The following is a 14,339-nucleotide window of genomic DNA, read 5'->3' on the forward strand; positions in this document are numbered from 1 at the left end:
CACAACACCCAGTCTCTGCCTCTGTGGGGCCACCACCCTGCCACAATCCCACTAGTCCCCTCTGCATAATTAGGCTGCGTTCCTTTCTGCTCGCCCACATTTAAGCAGCACCTGGCTTATAAAAATCAGGACCGTCCCACCCCCCAACTTTATTGTCTCCTAGGTCTCTCCCACGAAGCTCGAGTAATTTAAGCTCCAAGAGGTTGTTAATTATTTCCATGGTTGCACCATGCCCAAGAGGTGAGGCCCCAAACCCAGCCTCCTTCCTTTCCACCTCCCACTCCCCAGACTCTGGAATTTCCAGAGCTCCCTGCCCTCCCTGATACTTGGTACCAGGCGCCCTCTGATCAACCTCCTCCACACACATCCAGGTCAGAGAGCCCACCCCTACTCCCGCCTCCTCTTTTCAGACATCTGCACTCTCTCTGTGGGAGGATGGCCCTGAAGCTGTGGGCAGATCCGTTTGCAGCTCCCCACAAGAGGAAACATAAAGGCAGGTATCCTTTCCCCCCAACCTGAGACTCTGATGTGTCAGAGAACCTAAGAGCCAGGCTTGGCTTGTGCAGTTTACCAGCTTTTTGGTCTTCTTGACAGACCCCTAAAAGAGGAAGCAAAGGAAAAGGGACTCCGAATACAGTTGGAAGCAGTTGAGTACCTGCTTTAAAAGTCCTCTCAGGTATCCTCATCTTCACAGTGGTGTGTTCACAGGACCATATGCTCTGGTCACAACTCAGAACTGTACGCTAAAGTGTACTCTATGTAAAATATATCATGTTTAAAAAAAATCTTCCAGAGTTACCAACCCCACTGGCATAACCACTCTGAGAACAACAAAATAGCATAAGCATTCCTCATGGGCCCCGTTCCACCCCAGCTGACAGCCTAAGGGTTCAAGAACAACATCCTTTGAACGCACACTGAATATGCTAGATTTTTTAAAAAAGAATATTGTGAGGCAGAAGCAACAAGGCCACATTACTGAAATTAAATGATAAACAGATGTCTTCATAGTTTATCAAAAACACACTTAAATTTAAAATTATGTTTTTTAAAAATTAAATTTTAACAACAGGTCTGTGTATCAGAAGACTTCTCAGACATTCAAAAGCCTAATTCATTTCCAGGGATTAAAGTGAAGGTCAAGCAGGTGCTTCCTCAGTCTGTCTTAGGTTCGACAACTTGGTCATATAGTCCCCGTTTCTAACAGCTGCAGGATGATTAATCTCATCACACAAAACCCACACCAACAGGAATGTTCAAAGCAGCATGACTCACAGTCAAAAAGTGAAAACACCCAACAACCCATCAAGTTATAAATGAATAAGCAAAGTGTGATACTATCTACCCCGTGGACAATTATTTTGCCACAGAAGGAATGTGATATTGACATAACCTACAACACACGCTGAGCGGAAGAGGCCAGGCACAAAGGACCACACACTGCATGATTCCATTTATATGAAATGGCCAGCGAAAGCAAATCCCTAGAGACGAAAAGCAAATTGGTGGCTGCCAGGCCCTGGGATACAGGGATCTAGAAGGAATGAATGGAGTGACGGCCAAGGGGCATAGAGTTTCTTCCTAGAGTGACGAGCATGTTCTAAAATTGTGGTATGGTCGCACAACTTGGAATATAATAAAAACCACTGAACTTTAATTAAGCAACTGTATGAGTCATATCTCTCAGCAAAGTGGTCCAAAAACATTCAAACAAACAAACGGCACTTTTATACTCTCAGTTACTGTGAGGTAATCAAGGCAACAAACTTCCAGAAGCCAGTCTCTACCCTTCAATCAACCATAAGACAGGCCCCAGAGACTTCGCTGGTCCAGTGGTTAAGACTTCAAGCTTCCACTACAGGGGGTGCCGGATCAATCCCTGGTCAGGGAATGAAGATCCTGCAAGCCACTTAGCCAAAGGAAAAAAAAAAACAAAAAACAAACAGGTACCAGTTCAAAGGGGTCGCAAGGGGTGGTCTTCTGTACCCATCCCCACCAATCACCACCCTCATCATTTAAAATGTGTTTGAAGGGCTGCCTCATGTAGATGCTGTCTGAGGCCTTGGAGATGGTTTCCTGCCACTAACACATGTCTGCAGCCCATGTCAGTGCCTTGGGTGCGATCACAGCATTGCAGCTAGTCATGAATACTGTATTGTATATTTGAAAGCTGCTGGGAGAGTGGACCTGAAAAGTTCTCATCACAAGGGAAATAATTTGTAATTACGTGTGCTTACGGATGTTAAGCAGACACTGGGCTATCATTTTGCAATATTTCCACTTATTGAATCATTACCTGAAATGTTATGTCAATTACAACTGCCTCAATAAAAAAATAAATAAATAAATCCCAGCATCAGGGTGGGGCTGCAGAATTCTAAAAGGGACAATGACATCAAAACTTTGGGCGTATTTTCAGAGCACAGTTTCTGATATGCACAGAGAAGAAAAACTAAATCAGGAAAAAATAACTCAAGACAGAAAGCAAAGGACCTATTGAAGTTGAATTGACAGCCATATAACACAGAAATAACACCCTAGCTCTTTTCATGCAAACGTATGTTAAGGAAAACCATATGGGACTGTTTACAGTACCAGCCACAATGACTATTTTTTAAAAGTCACACTGTGGTGCACTCAGGATACTGTCAACACATTGCTAATTGCTTCGCCACCCGGCCTCCCCTTTCCCGGCCTCCCCTTTCCCACCGCAGGAGCAGTGAAAAGGGCATTTCCCACAGTCATGTGGGCCCCCAACACCTACTGGGGAGGTGGCAGGAGCCTGGCTCTACTTTAAAATAAGAGCAACTTAGAAACAATCTCCTTAAGAAACTAGAGGAGGATTTAAAAAAAGAGTAATCTATGAGACACAACTGTCATCCCTCTACACTCTGGAACCAGAACACTAATATTAATAACATAGTGTAGCTCTTCTTCCTGGTACGGCCATTTTCCTGAAGACTAGGATACTTTTCAAAGTACAGCCACCACCCACAAGCCTCAGTGGGCAAAGGCAGGGGGGGACCTCCTGCCCCAGAGGTGGCATGTGGCTCAGACTCTCCCATCCTCACATCCTGACTTACCTACGTGGGAGGCTAAAACCAAGATTTATAAAATGAAGCAAAGAAAAGGGAGACTAGGCAAAAGCCTGGCTTTCTTTTGGTGGTGGGGGAGCTGACACTTTTTGTTCGTTGGCCACAAGGCGCTGAACATCAAGCCGCTTGCCCTCTCCTGGGAGCCGCTGGAGAAACGCCATGGCCCTGGCTTTCAGGGGAGAAAGAAGGCAACCAGCCTGGAGGTGTGGAGGAGACTAAGGGAAGATCACCAGGTCAGAGGACACAGAGAAGAGGTCACAGGCACAATAAACCCTCTCGGAGGGTCAGGCTCACCCTGACAGACAGGAAGGGGACGTTCAAGGGAGCTAAAGCAGACCCAGCAGCACCCCCAAAGGACAAGCAGGTGGCAAGAGGGGAAGGACAGGGTCTGGGGCTGGAGGACAAAAGACCTGAGGTGCCTGGCCCAGGAGGACCTATGATACTTTAGTTCAACACTGCTGTCCGCCGCGGGGCATGGAGAGAGCTCCAGACACCACCTGCCACCTCCCCCCATCTCCGGAGCGGCAGGGGGAGGGCACACGACAGGCTGACCCAAGGAGGCACGGCCTTCGGCTCCACTCTGAAGGAGAACAAGATTTCTTTCCCAAAGTAGAAAAGGTAGGACTTTTTTTTTTTTAAGTCCAGGAAGGATGAAATAAGTTTTCCAATCACTTAAACAATATGAATATCCAGCTTTCTTCCCACTATTTTTAGGGGGGCAGGCTCTCTCCCAGCTCAGACCTATTATGAAAAACATGTATGTTGCTATAAAAAATGCTACGGTTTCTGCCAGAGTTTTTATGCTAGGCTGCAAATCAACCATGAAATACGATTTCCGGAGATAAAGCAGTTTGGACTTTGTGAACTTGGATGTCAAAAATCACATTCATGTCAGAAATGCCCCGAGGCAGCCCAGGCACCCTCCCTTGCTCTGGCTTTGGCTAGGCCAGACTCAGCCAAGTCGACACCCAAGTCTGCCCACCTCAGAAGGGCCCAGGAGGTACCTGCAAAGTGAGTGTGGCTGGAGAATGGCACAGCAACAAAGACTGAGGGCACAGGGAGGGGGCATGTGCTACGACAGATGGCGAGGCACCTGGGACCTGTACTTGCACATTTTCCAGACGGCTCTGAAGCTGGCTTATATATCTAAAGGCAGCGGTGAGCAGGCTTGCTTTGTGAAGGGCCACACAGGAATGACGACAGGCTTCGCAGGCTGAGTCGGGTCCTGTCACAATCGTTTGTATGCAACTGAATTACTGCCCTTTAAAAAGGCAGAGGGAACTCCCTGGTAGTCCAGTGGTTAGGACTAGGCACTTTCACTGCCAAAGGCCTGGGTTCAATCCCTGGTTTGGGAACTAAGATCCCATAAGCCTCTGCAGCATTGCTGGAAATTAAAAAAAAAAAAAGTAAAAAGGCAGAAATCATTCTTAGCTGGAGGATGGTACAAAAAGATGCCAGAAGGGCAGGATTTGGTCCAAGGGCCTTAGTTTGCTGACCCCAAGTCTGAGATCTTTTCCAACTCTAAACTCTTAAACAACAAGCACGGATGCTCAGCTGTAATTCAACAAGCTGAATTCTCAGAAGTGACATTCTAGAATTCGAGACTGGAATAATCCAAGCAACATTTTCTACATTTAACTTAGCAACTTACTAAATATGGAAAAAAATAACAGCTAATAACCTGCATAACTAAGAACCCTGCATTTTAACGAATACATAAAAGTTACATTAGTAACTAATAGGAATAGCCTCACACTAGAGAGTTAAGAGTATTTTAAAGTACCAGCCTTCATTTTAAAGTCTCAACCCACAAAGCTATGCTCCCACTTCAAGAACTTAGAAAATGCGAAAAATAAACCCAAAGCAACCATGTTGACGTATGGCAGAAACCAACACAATATTGTGATTATCCTTCAGTTAAAAATAAATAAAAAACCCAAAGCAAGCAGAGGAAGGGAACAGGATAACAGCAGAAATCGATGAAACTGAAAGCAAAAAACTATAGAGAAATCAGTGAAGCCAAAAACTGTTTCTTTGAAAAGATCAATAAAAGTGACAAACTCTAGCAAGACTGATGAAAAAAAAAAAAGATACAGATTACCAGTATTAGGAACCAAAGAACTATCATTCTAAATGCTGCAAACACCAGAAGGATAATAAGGGAATCCTACAAACAACTGTATACACATAAATTTGACAATTTAAGGAAATGAACTAATTCCTCAAAAAACACAAACCACAACCCACCAATATGAAACAGGTAATCTGAACAGCCCTATAACTTAAGGAAATTGAACTTGAAATTTTAAAATTCCAAATAAAAGAAATCTTGAGGCCCAGATAGTTTCACTAGAGAATTTTACCACACATTTAAAGAATTAAACACCAATTCTACATAATCTCTTACAGAAAATAAAAAAGGAGAGAACACTTCCAAATTCATTTTATGAAGCCATTATCCTAACAGCAAAACAAGACAAAGTTAGCCCCAAAAGAGAAACCTACAAACCAAACTAATACCCCTCATGAACAGAAACACAAAAATCTTTAACAAATTCTTTAAATCCTTAATTAATTTAGCAATATAGGAAAATTATTATGTACCATGACCAAATGTGATTTACTCCAGGTATACAAGTTCAATACTTTAAAAAAAAAAATCAATCTGATGTACCGTATTAATAAACTAGGGAAGAAAATAAAAACACATGGTATTAATTGATGAAGAAAAGTATTTGGTATACTTCAACACCCATTCAAAATAAAAGCTCCCAGGAAATAAGAACAGAGGGGCATGTCCACAGCTTGATAAGGAGTTATCTACAAAAAACCTACAACCAGCATCGTACTTAACGTTAATGGACAGAATGCTATCAGTAAGGAGGCAAGAATGTCTGCTAAGTACTGAAAGTGCAGCCAGCTCAATAAGGCCAAGGCATCAAGATGTACTCACGGTGACCGAGCTAATAAGTGGTAAAGCTAGGCTCCAAAGTCAAGCAACTGGTCTCCAAAGATCCAGTGCTTTTAATCTCAGCACAGTTTTGTCTCCTTTAGTTATATATAGGACAAGAATAAGCCATTTGTCTCACATACCAACACATCAATAGTGGTTATCTACTTGTCATAAGATCAGAGATCTGGGTTTTTCCCCATTTCCTTACACCCTGTAGGGAGTCTAAAATGAGCACATAACTTAAAACGAAAACACCTAAAAAGACAAATGTATAAACCAATACTTGAACAGCTTCTGCAGTTTCTTCAAGGAAAGCCATACCCTCTATGCAAAGAAAAAAAATATGCATGCGAACTCTATTAACAATTTAACATCCGCAAAATGCTTTCTTTTTAAATGACCTATCATATTCCAAACAGAAAAACTGGTGTTAAGCTCTTTTCCTCTCCAACCTAGACAGATCCCATTTAGGAACATCAAACACTTGGACTGACAGGCCCACGACTTCCTACAACCCCAGAACTAACTGGGCCACTTAGCTACAGCATTAAACAGTTCAAAAATTCAGTGTTAAACCCCTACTGTTTTCCCAAGTGTGATCCACAGCACTGGTTCTAAGAAAAGGGGTCCCATAAGTCAGTCACAGGATGTAATGCACGGCACAGTGACTACGCATTGGTGACTATAGTTAACACCATACTGCATATTTGCAAGTTACTAAGAAGAGATGTTAAAGTTCTCACCAGAGGAAAAAATAATTTTCAAATTATGTATGGTGCCAGATGTTAACTAGACTTACTGCAGTGATCATTTTGCAATATATACACATATCAAATTATGACGCTGTACACCTGCAACGAATACAGTGCACCTCAATAAAAAAAAAGAAAGGGCTCCATGTTGAACCCAGTTTGAGATCTCTTCTAATATTTTCTAGAAATTCAGAATGCCCATTATCCTATCAGTACTGCTTGACCACTGTAATCTGCATTTGGTGTTAAATATAACAGTAGCCTAGAAAATGCTCAGGAGTCTCACAGGAGAAATTTCCACTCCAGGGGAAAAGAGAGTCATGCAACAGAAACCCATGGAAGTGTTATCTTAAAAATCAAAATGTCTTCTTAAACTTCTGCTTTAGTAACTTGGAGTGGTCCTTTAAGCAGACCAACCTTCAAATCACATGCCAACCCTTTATTTTCTGCCTCTTTTTTTGGCAGCAAAACTTTCCTTATCTTTCAGTAAGTGAAATTCACACCTCTTTATAACTGATCATCTTTACCCACTGGCAGAATTTCAAAGTGCTCAGCACTAAGTATTGCAATTAGCGTGAAGTGTTTTATGTATCGCTTGACACTCTTCCAAATATTTTATTGGACATCCCACCCAACAACACAATGTGTGGGATCCTGTTATCACTGGTGCCTTTATGCAAAGGGTGAAATTAAGGTACATGGGAAACTACCCAAAGGGTCAAGTCAGCTCAGGATCCCAGAAATTGCTACTGGGTCTTACCAGCTCCTTTTGACTCTGCAACTTAGTGCATAAATATCTTTCATCACAAGTACAGCCACTAGTGCAGGGGCTCTTTCCAGAACATAAGCGACATCGTCAGTTTAACAAAATGCAAGCCCACCACAACTTAGGGCTGCAGAGTTGTCTTTTCCCGGGGTCTGGAAAAGTGCCTAGCTGTAAGGGTTTAAAAGAGCATTTGTGCAATGGTTTACATACTTGGTTTGCAGAATTCAATTGAGGAGGTTTCCCGACTTTTCAAAAGAACTGAGCCTGTAATTAAACTACCATGAAATGGTGGTTGGAGCCACAGAGCACACCAGCAGGTTTAGCTTACAACTGCAGTGAAATGGTGGATTAAAATGCCCAGAATATGCGTGACTCCAAAAACTAAAATCAATAATAGCTTTCTTGAACACGTTTCTAAACAGATGCTCAACCACAATCCAGTAACTTTCAAACTAATCCTTACCTGCCAAGGGTTACTATAACCACGGTGGTCTCAATTCAAATTACAAAGTCCATAATTACAAATCTTTCCATGGTCCCAAGTTCAACACCAAACGCTCTAACTTTTCAAAGTTTTGAGAGACCACAGCACTTCAGTCTACCTCCCAAGAAGGTAGGGAAGGCCTTCAAATAAAACCATTTACATTATACAATTAAGAGGATACAAAGAGAGACTTCCCTGGCAGGCCAATGCTTAAGACCCTGCAGGGAGTGGGTGTTCGATCCCCGGTCAGGAAACTAAGACCCCCACATGCTGCATAGGGCAGCCAAAAAAAAAAAATAGGAGACAAAGAACATTCCAAACTGCTAACTCCTCCACTGCAAAATGAAACCAGCTCTCCCCCACAAAAATAAAACAAAAAACCCACAAGACAAACCATCTACCAGTCGGTTATTAAACTGGAAAACACTTTTTAAGAAACCATCACCTGCAGAGCTTCAGATTACTTGAAAAAAATACGTCTTGTTAGCTGGGGTGGGGATTATTCCTAATACCTGGATTATAGAGTCAATTTCTTAAACAGCTATCATCCTTTGCAAAGCATCTAAAACAACTAGAGAACTACCAAGTAAGAACTAGGTGAGGATTTTTGATATAAAGCAAAAGTATTAACAATTTTACCATATGCTACCTCTACAGGCTTAAAGATATGGGTATAGTTTCAGAACTGTACTTGAAAAAACCATTAAGGTTTACACAATTTTTAAATGGCAAGCTCACAAGATGAATTCCGAGCAATGTGCAATTATTCAGCCTGGGGTCAAATAGAGCACGATCAGAGCTATTAAGAAGCTTGCAGAGTTGGGAGCGAAGAGCATGCCAAACGTAGGCTGACTCCAAGGAGGGACCTTCCCAGGCAGACTAGAAAACATTTTCAAAGACAATTAAGGTATGAGAGAATACCTATGTAACACAAAAAATACCTTCCCTGGGGCTGTTAGAAAATTAATTCTAAGTCCAGGTGCTATGTGGAAGCACAAGGAGTGTGAGACTCAATTGTGTGTTGGGTGAGGATACAGAATGGGTAGAAACGGACCTTCATGGACCCTGCAAGTGCTGATAAGGACTCTCAAGTCATTCTGTAACGTGATGAAACGTCACAGGAAGGCTTTGAAATGGGAAAAGGGGCAGGGATCTGTTGACTGAGCCCTTCCCCAACAAGAGAGACAAGTTGAGAGATTGTGGCCAAGAACAGTAGCCAGGGAAAAAGTGAGCAAGGAATTTGAGAGGGTAGCAGGCACAATCCACAGCACTTAAAGACGTGGATGGGCATGGTTTCTGGTATAAGGGGGTTTTTGTTTTTAATGAGGATCCTATTACTGTGTGGTGGTTTTCATACTTAATCAGCATCAGAAGTGCTGGGAGGAAAGCTGGTTAAAAATGTAAATTCCAGGTACTACCCAGCCCTCAAAGACTGTGATTCATGTCAGTCTAGCGTGGGGCCTGTGAATGCCTTTTCCCCACTCAGCAGCCGCCCCAAGCTTCATTGTTAAAGCAGGGGTGTGGGTGTGGGTGGTGTCATGGTGGTGGATAAAGTGTAATGGGACAAAGATAATGATAATGCTGAAGGGGAAGGGAAAAAGCTTTTTCTACGCTTGAACAAAAGAACAAAAAAAGCCAGATGCAATAAAAACTGGCTTAAGTTTTATGCTTATAGTAATAGCTACTGAAAATACACAAAGATGATGTTTCCACCAGAAAGCAGCTCAGTAAACGCATGCAAGAACAGGAGTTTGGTGGAGAGGTCGATGGTTCAGGAACTCAGGGAGGGGTCACCTGAAGCCACAGGCTTTGCTGGGTACGAAGCACTAACGGACCTCAGTGCAAACCTCAGGGGAAGGTAAGGCCCATCCTCCACCCTGCCGGCACCATGGAGACTTCCAAAAAGAACCAGGGAAATTTTGCTAATGATTGGCCACCCAGATCACAACTTGGTTAGAACTTACACTGGGGATTTCTCTACCTCAGCACCAGACATGATGGCTTGTCAATGCTGTGCACTGTAGTATGTTGAGCAGCATCCTTGGCCGACTGGATGCCGACAGCACCTCACCAAGCTGAGGAAACAGCGATAAACTGGTGGAGGGCAAAGCAGGGGACATGGCCACTGAGACGCACTGCCTTAACTCAGACGCTTCACAATTGTGCAATTAACAAAAAGGCCTTGGAGTCAGAGAGACAGGGCTTTGAATCACAGATACCCCACTTAAGAGAAAAACTTCAATGTGCTTATGTGTTCACCTTTAAAATGGGGATAAGAGAACCTACCATATAGGGCTGTTGTGAGGATTACATAAAATAATGTCTTCTGAGCTTAGGGCAGAGCCTAGCCCAGGAGACAACTAGTAAACATTGGCTTTCATGTTTTCAGAAAGATGTTTTGAAGAAGCAGGGACATTTGCTTACAGCTTTGGCCTCGGTGGAAGTGAAGTGCAGTGAAGTCGCTCAGCCGTGTCCGACTCTTTGCGACCCCATGAACTGTAGCCTACCATGCTCCTCCGTCCACGCGATTTTCCAGGCAAGAGTACTGGAGTGGGGTGCCATTTTCTTCTCCAGAGGATCTCCCGGACCCAGGGACTGAACCCAGGTCTCCTGCATTGTAGGCAGACGCTTTACCATTTGAGCTACCAGGGAAGTCCTAACCTCCTCCCAAAAGGAACAATATAGAGAAATGACAGTTCCAGTCCTCTCTCTAGCTCCTAGGATCTATGGGTTGACGGACTCCCAAAGAGCCACTAGACACAAATCAGGGACTCTGTGAACATAGATGAGAAAAACATACATCCTTATTTTCACTAACTGAAACTTAACATTTTATTCATTGCTGCTTGTAAAACTGCACATTACCAACTACCTGGCCATTGTCACAACAGAAACGCAGTTTTTGCTTATCAAATAACAGCTGAAATACCGATTTTCATGGCTCTACTTCAAAATTATGGAAATTATGAGGCCCGAAGCTAGACTATGTTTTAATGCGTTACTAAAGAAGCATATATTACTATTTACTATGCCACATATTAGAGGGTTTATTTTGAAGATTTTTTTTTTTTTAAGGGTTATTTTACGCATTTAAAATTCTTATGCTAAGAAGCGTTCCACAGGCTTTCCCAATGAGGGTTAAAGGCGATATGATTTAAGAACCCCTATCCTACACCTTTTTTGGCTAAGCCCTTAATTCCCAAGGATACTTATGTTGTTTTTGTGTTTGTTTTTGGCAGTGGCACCCGCTTGCAGGATCTCAGGCCCCAACCAGGGATTGAACCCAAGCCATGGCAGTGAAAGCCCAGAATCCTAACCACGAAGCCATCAGCGAACATCTGTGTTCTTAATGTATTAAATAAGATTTTTGTTATGAAACTAACTTGTTCATTTGAATGGCACAAGTCACTTTGTTTCCCTACCTCAACTATATAGATCAGTGGTCCAAAAGGTGGACCCAATAGCACTGGCCACGTTTCCCCACTCAGGACCCATTCTCCACATTCTAAAGGTAAATGTGTGCCTGGTTTTCCTCTAGTGGACTTTAGCTTTCCACATTTAACGTAACACCAACCAGGTACTGTATTTAACCAGTACTTCTCAAACATCTATGATGTATCAGAACCAACAGGTCTGTATCCCAGACCATGAAGGTCAGCTTCCAAAGATACTCCCAGCCCGGGGATGAAATGGACATGAAAAAGAAGAGTGCTACCTTGCCAGGGCAGGCAGAGGTCAGGCGCGCCTCACTCTCCTCTACCTCTAAGGCACACTTGCTGGCTGCCTGATGTAAACAAACCACGTGTCCTCCACCTGCCCAGAGATGCTTACGCTATACCAATATGGGACATGTTTACTCTTGTTAGCCTCAGGCTGAGAAATCACAAAGTGTTTTCTAGGCTCAAGGGTCTTCACAGTGAAATACTTCACTTACAAGATCAAAGATGAGATTTTTTTTTTTTTCCAGCAGCAATTAACATTTCCTGAGTTACCTCATCAACCAGAACTAAACAGGCACAGCCAGGCCCAACCTATAATTGGCTGCAATGGCCCAGTGGCTGCTGGGTACTAGCTGGCTTGCAGTGGTAACTATGTTATACAGAATCGCAACATAGTAAAATAACTAAGTGGTTCAAGTTTAATTCCAATAAAATCACATCATGGAACTGGAGCACTAGGAAGGATTACTGACAAATGGGAAAAAGAACATGATTCCAGGCTCCACAGGCATTTGACTCACCCTTGAGTCACATCCAATACTCACATGCCAAGAGTAATGTCTTTTGACTCATTATTATCAATTAAAATAAATGTTTTTGGAGACCTCACAGGTGGTAGACTTCTCACCAAGTGCCCCTTAATGAGAACCAAAAACTTTGATCCTAGTTTAGCCAGATCCCTTTATTGTACAAGGGTAGATACCTTAGGTATCTCACCCAAAATCAAGTGATGGGGGAATACAATTAAGAATCACGGTTCTCCTTCTCCAGAAACAGTTCAGCAGAGACTCAAGATCTAACACAGATGCATAATCACATGTCCCCTTAGTATCTTCTTTCTTCATCTTGCCATCAAAACTTTTTCATCTTGAAGATTAACAATCTGGGAATTAAGAGTAACTGGCTGGGAATTCTCCTCAATCTTTTTTTTTTTTTAATTTTCTCTGCACACAACTAAATTATTTAGATGCTACTTCCACACCTCACCAACTTCGAACCTGCCAGCTTCTTTCTCCTCCTCCCTTCCAAACTGCAGGTCCAGAGTTCTCTCTCCCTCTCTAACCAGTGACTGCCCCAAATGTACAAGTTCTCTAGTTTTTCCCCTGGCTTCTACAAAGGAACACAGAAGGCCATTGGGAACGGCCTGAATTAAGCTGAAAAGTGTTTAAGGCTTCAAGCAAGGGCACTTAGATTGAGGGAAGTGCCAAATCTTCCAACCTCATCGTTACCCTCCTGACAGCCTAGAAAACCCACGTTCAATGAGAACAGGTGAGTGTTCATACATGCTTGTCACCAAAAACTCAACTTAGCGGCTTAGTGACCTTGAACCACTATTTCTTCCCCAAGCCTCACTCTCCTCACCTCGAAGTTGTGTATGCTAGAAACTTCACTAAGCCCTAAAGCTAGCAGGCTAATTACTCAACAAAACCTTTTTAGCTATCTGCAATCACCATTTCATCTTCTGATTCTCCCCAGCCATCTCCAGCCCCACACCAGAAAGGAGCGAACTAAGAAATGCTTTTTTCTCCTTGTCACTTCCCCACCACCCAAATAGCCTGATACTACTTAACAACCTTGCAGTGTTTTACAGAAACTCCATTGAAAAGTCCGGGGCGGGGGAGCCCTACGAAGTGTGCACTGTCCTCCATTGTTACCATAAGGCTCAGAAAGGTTGAGAAAGTCACAACCAGAGCCAGTCAAGACACGACGCAAACGTAGGTCTTCCTTCTGTCCCTAAAGTCTTATTTTTTCCCTCTCATGTTATGCCCTTGGAAAACATTTACATTGGGAGAATGCTGAGTGAGTACTCAGAAGTTAAAAAAAAGGGGGGGGGGAGGGGGCTGAGGGAGAGAAAGTGTGAAAATAATGTTTTCAACAGTAACAGAAAAGATGGCTCTAGCTTCAATGAGGAGGAAGACAGTGAAAAAGCAAGACCTGGGTGAGACCTCCAAGTGGGACGGACGGGAAGCGCAGATTCAAGTCTGCGGCACTCACAGGTTTAAAAGCCACCAGAAAAAAAGACCAGCAGTCCTACCCCTCCCCCCACCCCCACCCCGTGTTAGAAGCACCAGAAAAAGGCGTGCAGAATACCCTTCGTCTCCACGATTCCTGCAGTCGGTCCGGACTTTCCCAGCCCTCTGTTCTGGCCGGCTCGCGGTCTTCGAAGCCTCCCTGATCCCGAGACTTAACAGTTCCCGCGCTCGGACCTCAACCCCCCCACCCCCGCCCAATAATAATATAATCATCGTTTCCTTTTCCCCTGCCCCGTTCCTTTCCGGGGGAATCTGTCTCCTACGCAGTTGTCTGAGAATTCTACGAGCGCGGCGCGGTCCTGCCCCAGGCCGGCTCCCACGAGGGGAGCCCCTGCCCCCGGGGAATTCGCCCGCCTCAGGGAACTGGGAACGGGGAACGGTCCTGCGGTCCGGCCCCCGCGCGCGCCCCCACCCCGGAGTCTTCCTCCCGCGCGGGGGACGCGAGGGGACCCCGACGGGACCCCGACGGGGACGACCGATCCCTCGTGGGACGCGGGTGGACGACCCGGGCCCCGGAGGCCGGCTCGGTCCGGGTCG

The 14,339-nt window shown here is 44.0% G+C and overlaps 1 protein-coding gene across 1 annotated transcript in view; it reads right to left on the bottom strand.

Annotated features, from left to right (window-relative positions):
- Window positions 1-14,339, bottom strand: part of SMS (spermine synthase) — a 50,181-nt gene that overhangs the window by 35,437 nt on the left and 405 nt on the right.

The sequence above is a fragment of the Bos taurus genome, chromosome X, assembly GCF_002263795.3.
Source record: "Bos taurus isolate L1 Dominette 01449 registration number 42190680 breed Hereford chromosome X, ARS-UCD2.0, whole genome shotgun sequence".
In the NCBI taxonomy this organism is placed as follows: domain Eukaryota; kingdom Metazoa; phylum Chordata; class Mammalia; order Artiodactyla; family Bovidae; genus Bos; species Bos taurus.